The following is a 7,616-nucleotide window of genomic DNA, read 5'->3' as shown; positions in this document are numbered from 1 at the left end:
GTTGGGAGGGGAATGAGAGGTCTCCCAGGACCCCAAAATAATTCCCTAAGTTCCTCCGCCTGAGGTCTTATCCCCATTCGAAGCTTTTGTTTGGTTCAGGGCATCCAGCCTCTGCTGAAAAGGTTGCTTTTCAACCAAAGGTTGACTTCGTGGTTGCTTGGGAGGGCAGCCCAGACTGCAGGACACGGGCTTTGGGCTCTGACAACCCTGATGCCCGTCCCTGCCCCGTGCCCTCACTGTCTGACGCTGACCGCTCCTCCGAGGCTTGGCGCAGTGGGGAGGGTCGGGCAAGGCGGGGCTGACGTGGCGCCGCTGGAAAGCAACGTGACTCTCACGCCGAAATTGACAATTTCTAAAGCTACATCAAAGAAGTGAAAAGAAGGTGAAAGTAACTTTAATCATATTTTCCATATCAGCCCGTCGATCGATGTCATCAACGGAAAAGTTATTGATGAGATCGCGCATGCTCTTTTTTCTCGAACAAGCCTCCAACCCCTGGTGTATTTCACCCGGACAGAGCGGCTCCATTCACGGCGACCGCCCCTGCAGGGCTCGGGGGCCCCACGGGGCTGGTGGGCGCCCCGCTGCCGCCGCAGGGAGCGTCCAGGAACGGGTGCTGGGGCCCCCATCCATGCTTCCTCTCGCTGTGACTCTTCGGGGCCAGGGGCCACACACGAGCCCACTCCTGATGGCACGGAGGCTGTGCCGGCTTCCTTCTGCTGTGCCATTGTCTGCCACGGATGTCTGACTTCCCGCCAGGGCCATTTGTCATCGCCCAGTTCCGCAGGTCAGACGTCCATGAGGACACAGCCGGGTCCTCCGCTCAGGACCTCCTAGGCTGTCCTGTAGGGACTGGCTGGGCTACGTTCTCCTCCTGAGGCTCGACTGGGGACTCGGCCTCCAGGCTCACTCGGGCTCCCGGCAGAATTCAGGTCCTTGAAGACGTGGGACAGAGGTTCTCCATTTCCTCGCTGGATGTCCTCTGGGGACCAGTCCTTGCTCCTGGAGGCCGCCCACATTCCAGCTCCCACTTTGCCTGTGGGCCCGCAGGCTCTCACTGCGACTGCCCCTTCTGCGATCAGCTTGTAAGGGGCTTGAGTGATTGGATTCAACTCCCCACACAATCTTGCCTTGATTCACTCAAAGTCAACCGATTAGTAATCTTAATTACAAAATCCCTTTTGTCATGTAATAGGTATGATCTGGGCCTGACATCCCCCGGCCTGCACAGCCGCGGGGATTAGGGCAGGAGTCCTGGGGAGGGGGCCGTTTTCAGGGGCGTCCACCTCGTTACTCCCAGTCAAGCGGGATGGACACACGAGGCTCCGTCAGCGGCCTGCTCTCCCACTTACGTGGCCTGGACGTCCCGGCAAGGTTGGCGGTGCAGGGGGAGGCCGTGGCTCTGTAGAGAGCACCCGTCGGTCGGATCTAGGGCTGATTGGGGGAGCTCTCTCTGTTTCTCGGAACTAATAATCTTCCCAAGCATTCGACCAAGGGCTACTGGTCTCCTGTTTTCCCAACCATGTCTACAGACCAGGGGACACTGTCGTCCGATGCTAACACTTTGGATCTTTTGGGTTTATGAGGTCGAATGCAGTGCTGATTTTAGGACAAGATTCTCTGGAATGGTTTGGAAGCAAAGGTGATGTTCGTGGGAAGGCTGGTCATCGCAGTCCTGCTTCCTGCAGTTGGGGTCTGAGCAGAGCCTGCGGGGGGACCGGCCGGGACAGGAAAGCCTGTCTCCTGTGTGCTGTGCATCCCGCCCTCTCCAAGCAAGCTAAGGGGAAGGTGTGTCACAGAATTGTTGTGTGTTCCTTTATGCCTATAAAAAGGCGTTGTTCGAGGCTTCACATCTGTGGCTTGGCCCTAAAGCGAGGCACTGCCGTCCCGCCTGAACGTTCTGGGCACGAGGCCTCCAGATACGACCGCGTCTGGGGTAGAACGTAGGCATTTGCCAGAATGGGCTTGAGGGACAGGTGGCCCCTCCCTGGCCAGTGGCTATTCTCAAGGCATTCAGGTACATGGGAGTTGTTAAATTAGCAGGGTTACCTGATGGAGACCAATATCGATTCATAGAATTTCTCCTCGTTCCTTGCCTGGGGCCCACGGGGTCCACAGAGCAATGAACACCTCCGTAGGATTGGCTTCTTTGTCAACCCTATACCTTCTATTCTATGCCTTTCATAACCATTACTCCTGAAGGGGCCCGCCAGGCCTCACCAGATTGCTAAAGGTGTCTGTTCAAGGGTCCTGGGGCCGCCATAACAAATGGCCAAAACCTGGGTGGCTGAAAGCAACAGGAACGTGTTCTTTCCCACCTTCTGGAGGCCAGAAGTCCGAAATCAAAGTGTCCGCAGGCTTTGGAGGAGAGCCCCCTCTGTGCTCGTCTCCCAGCCTCTGGTGGCTGCCGGCGACCCTGGGTGTTCCTTGCTCAGGCTGCATCCCTCGGACCTCTGCCTGGGGCACCCGTGTCCTCTGTTCTGACAAAGACACCTTCAGTCCTGGATAATCTCATCTTGAGATCCATAATTTAGTTACAGCCGCAAAGACCCCTTTTCCAAAGATGGCCACCTTCCTGGGCCCGGGTCTTAGGGCGTGGGGGTGTCTCTTTGGGGGGGGTCACCACTGATCCCCCTGTGGAGTCCCTGATACAAAATCAGGTTAAGAATCTTCGGGATTGGGGCACCTGAGTGGCTCAGTGGGTTAAGCCTCTGCCTTCGGCTCAGGTCAATATCTCAGGATCCTGGGATCGAGCCCCACATCAGGCTCTCTGCTTAGCAGGGAGCCTGCTTCCCCCTCTCTCTGCCTGCTTCTCTGCCTACTTGTTAACTCTCTCTCTGTCAAATAAATAAATAATTAAAAAAAAAAAAAAAGAATCTTCGGGATCTTCCTAGAGGATGACTGATCTCTCCTACCAGAACTTCACCTTTTCATGATTTCTGCTGCTGTAACGTGCTCACATTCCTGACTTGCAAACCGAGAATCACGATGCTTCCCGTACCCCCCACCCTCCCTAAACAGCCCCTGGACGGGATCAAGTTATAGCAGGGACGGACAAGGGCGCCTTTCCCCTTGTCTTTTGCTCACAAACAGTTTAATCAGGAAGCCACTGGATGGAGACGACTTGACATCTCTCCTACACACACTTGACGGCGGGACACTCCATAAAGCTTTTGTGCCAGGAGGAAACTCCCTCCATGCCTGGGATGGTGCCTCTCAGCTTTGGGCTTGGTCTCAAGTTCGACGCCCACATCCCCGCCCCCTGCCACTTCCCCCGAGACACTGGAAACCGCTGCGGGGTCAGGGCTGGCCGGGCCCCCCTGTCCCTCACAAACCACTTTCTCCCACATGACTCCGTGGGGCCGCCGTGATGGTTCTGCTCCCGCTCACGGGGCGCGTCACCCCGCTCTCAGCTGAAATGTCACCTCTTCCGAGCCACCCTTTCTGCCCCGAGGTGCCTCGCGTTTTCTCTTCTCTTTTTCCTCCTTTGTCCTTTTCTGACCACGTTTGCGCGGCAAGGAGACAGGCGACCTCCACGCCTTCGAATGACATAATTTTTAAATTTCCTCCCGTCAAAACCAGAAGAGAGAAGTGGAAAACGCTGGGTGAAAACCGTGTCATTCGTTCGCTGAGGACACGCGCACGGTGACATTTGGGTGATTTCAGCTTGGATGTTCAGCTGAGAATTATTCCAGAATCGCACGGGCGCCAAACGTTGACCCTGACCCTGAGCCGCAGCGGCGTCCGCCCCCCGGGCCCCCCGGGGCTGTTTTGTGCCGGTTTCGGCTCGTGTCCTCTTCTTGACTCAGACCTCCCAGGCCGTCAGACCCACCAGGTTAAAGCGTACAGTCCAGTGGGTTTTAGGGTGCTCCCAAGGGCGGCCCAAGTGACTTTTGGGGTGCTTGGCTGTTGCAGAAGCAAACGTTTCAAAACAGTTCCTTCCCCAGCGCGGGATTTGGGTTTTCTGCGTGGAGCCGTGTTCTGGGGATGCGTGAAAGGGACGGGCCGGGGGGCAGAGGCGCTGCCCTGTGGGACGGCGGGGGAAGCTGCGAGCCAGGGAAAGGAGAACTGGCTTTCTGGAAACCCCCAGGTTCATGGTCAGGGAGACCAACCACCCACGGAAAACTTTTCTGAATGACACAATGAATTCTTCTATCCTGTCACCAACCTGAGACGAAGATACCCACAAGCCCGCCACACGCCGTCTTCCCTGGGGCCAGCCACGTCCTAGCGCGTCGCGTCCCAGTTCGTCCCTTGGGCTCTGGCGCAGATGGCCCATCCCCACGTGGATCCCCCACTTCCTGCCACGTCCCTTCCTCTCCCGCCAGTGACCTGGACGCTAGTTCTCTGGGACCCGCGCTGTCTGTCCCCTGGCCGGCGACCAGCCTGCTTCTTAGATGCTTGAGGCAACACACAGTCTAAGAGAGGAAGCCGGGCTTTTGCCTCTCCAGGGACCCCTGGCCCCATTCTTCTCCCACTGGGGTCTTTCCTCCCTCTACCTGCAGTAAGCCTTTCTTGACCTTTAGGGCCTGTTTCAAATGTGGCTTCCTACACGAAGTCTTTGATTGTCCCGTTGGGGTCCATTTGATGTAGCAGGTAAGGCCTCCTTCCTTCCCTTCAGAGAACCGGGTTTTCTCCTCCTCCCATTTGCTGGCTGGCCGATCCTGTGTTCCTCGCTGCCTCTAGGTTTCTGCATGTGGCCCACGGGGGTGCTGGTGCTCAGCCTGCCCCCCTTCCCCGCCAGACCCCCGAGGCACTCCCGCAAGCCGTCCGCAAGAAGGAGCTTCATGGGCTTGACCAGGGCGCGCTGCACGTGGGCGTTGCTGTCTTTCCCCTGGACTCCAGCGTGATGGCCCCGCCTGGGTCCTCACCACGTTCATGTTTTGCTTTGAATTTTAGTGGTCGTGCACCTGTCCAGTTGTCCCCTCCAGGGAAGCCCCAGGCATCTCGAGAGGAGATTATGGTCATCCTCTGTTCCTCTGGGTCATTTAGTCTGTACCACGTGTGTGCATTTTCTGAGCACATTAGAAAGTCAGTCTGGGATCAAGGAACGATGTAGGATGCCCTCCTGTCCTAGCTAGGCTGTGTCTGCGTCCCCGAGTGAGCACGAGTGTTCTGGCCTGACTCTCCCTTGCACCTGGTTCTCAATCTCTGGATCTGTCCTTGCGATTTCTGCCTCAGTGTAAGTGTTGTGGCTGCTGGATCTCACCCCCAGAGGCCTCCTTGGGCACACGTCACTTTGCACACACGTAGGGCAGTCTTGGGGCTGATCCTGGGGCTTCCTGACTTTCCGTCTCTACCTGGGTTGCCACCGTGTCCCCTCAGTCCCAGCTGCTCCGTGACAGGACTGGACATCGGGCCGGGCATGCTCTCCGTCCGTATCACCAGGCAATGCTGTCTTGGCTCTTCTCTGCGATGTCGTGTTTCCCATCCATGAACATGGTATGGTCTCTACTCCGTCATGTTCACTTCCAGTAACGGGCACTTGCTGTTACACGGATGGTCCCTCTCGCTGTGTGCTCACATGGTGGAGGGGCGAGGGGTCTCTCTGGAGCCTTTCATGGGGCACAAACCCCATTCACCGAGGCTCTGTCCTCGTGACCAAACCACCCCCAAAGGGATCAGGCTGCAACATGTGAATATTGGGGGACAGGTATCCATGGAAGTCCGTGTGTGGAGACAGTACATTACCCAAGCTGAGCAACAAATGACAGGTGAACACGTAAGGACAGTCCGTAGGGGAGGGAAGTCCGGCATCCTTTGCTGGAGACGGTGACCCGCCTGTTCACCACAGCGGGGTGGTGGGGGTGGTGGTGTCTCAGCATGTCTCAGCAGCTCACCGTCTCTCTAGAGTCCTGCCTCCGGGATGACACAGGTTTTCCGTTTACTCACACCTGAGAAACAGTCCCTGGAAATTATTTGATGAGGCGATAGTTGCAAACGCTCGGGGGCCCTGAGAGCCGCCCCAAGGCTTGAGGGCAAGCGGAAAGGGGTGTGCACAGCCCCCGAGGCTTGGTGTGAACTCGGGTCACCCGCACACACACACGGCCTTCGCGCCCACTCCTGGAGGGGAAGCAGGTGGCTTGCAAGCGATGACGCGTCTGTTTGCAGGAGCGGGGGACGGCGGCAGACAAAGAGCTCGAGCAAGGAGAAGGCTATCGGGGAGGCGAGGACTAACTTGTGAAGAAATTTCAGCCCTCCGTGTCCTCTCCCGCGTGCCTCCCCACCAGGCTCCCGGCTGGCCCGTGTTGGAGCACTAGCCCCGCTCTGCCTGGGGAAATGCAGGCTGGAGATCGGGAAGAAACGCGAGCGCCCAGTTACTTCAACCCTTTACGCTTCTGGGAGGGGAGACGGAGCCGTGAATCCCAACCCCGCCCCTGCCCCAGCCGAACCTGCGTCCCTGAGCAAAGCAAAGCGGAAGAATGAAGAGCCTTCCGCCTCCCTGAGCCTCACCGTCCCCATCTGCCAAACGGGGCCATCAAACCTGTCCCCCAGCGTTGTTGGAGAACCACGTGCGAAGGCCTGAGAGCAAGTGCTTGCTGAAAGAGAAAGCAAATTGCACGTTGAATTTGCCGCTGCCCGCCTCACTCGGGTCCGGCACCATCCAGCCCTTCCTCTTTGTTTTCGGGGTGGAGTTCCGCAAGGCAGCAGTGGCCGGGGGGTCCCCGTGCTGCGCCCTGGCCTTGGGAACCAGCCGCGCGTCATCTCTTCTTTGTGTCCCTCCTTTGCCGCCAGTTATGTGGCACGTTGTAGACGGTCACGTGATGGCAGCAAAAGGGATGACGACCCGGTGTGGATTCGGCTGCCTCGTTCACGAAGCGCTCACGGAACACCCGTTCGGGACGATGAAATTGAACTGGAATCACGATCTTTTTTGGTCCTTATTTATTTCAGTAAGCTCTACTCTCGGTGTGGGACTTGAACTCATGACCCTGAGACCAAGAGTCTCATGCTCCCGACTGAAGCCAGCCAGGCGCCCCTGGAATCACCATCTGAAACTCTCAAGTGACCTGGTGCGCTTAGGATTAAGCAGTGCTCTCGGATGGGAGACCGGGAGGGAGAACGACTCCCCCAAACCTGCCGCGGCCCAGCGTGCACCTGTTTCATCCCTGGTCCCCGGGGAGAGGCAGCTCCCCGGCTCAGCCATGGGCACGGGAGGGCACAGCCCATCCTTCAGGATGCAAGGTCTTCCGCCCCATCCCTTACGACTGGGGCGAGCACGGGGTTTGGACGCGATGTTGGAAAAGTCTCTGAACCCTCAGAGCCGTGGCTCTATTTAGAGGTCAGCCGCCGCCGTTGTGCTGTTTCCTCCCCCGTGCGTGCGCCGTGCGTGTGTCAGAACTGTCCGTTGCGGGTCGGCAAAGGGAACTTGCACTTGGGGTGGAGGCCCTCGGTCCGGGTTACTCAGCGGTGCTGCTTGGGCGCACGGGGTCGGCCTCACTCCCAGTGTCCTACGTGCCCCATGGTCCTTACGCGATTACAGTTCAAGGACATTCGTCTTCGGCACACGTCAGAATCGATAGTTTCGGGAAACCAGGATTTCCTAGCCATAGCCCCAAATGTTAAGATATTTTCATTCTGTGTTTAGAACCCTCTTACTCCAAGAAATGGTTGTT

The sequence above is a fragment of the Meles meles genome, chromosome 19 (assembly GCF_922984935.1).
Source record: "Meles meles chromosome 19, mMelMel3.1 paternal haplotype, whole genome shotgun sequence".
NCBI classification, from domain to species: Eukaryota; Metazoa; Chordata; class Mammalia; order Carnivora; family Mustelidae; genus Meles; species Meles meles.
The sequence above is the reverse complement of the archived record's forward strand: the minus strand, read 5'-3'. Positions refer to the sequence as shown.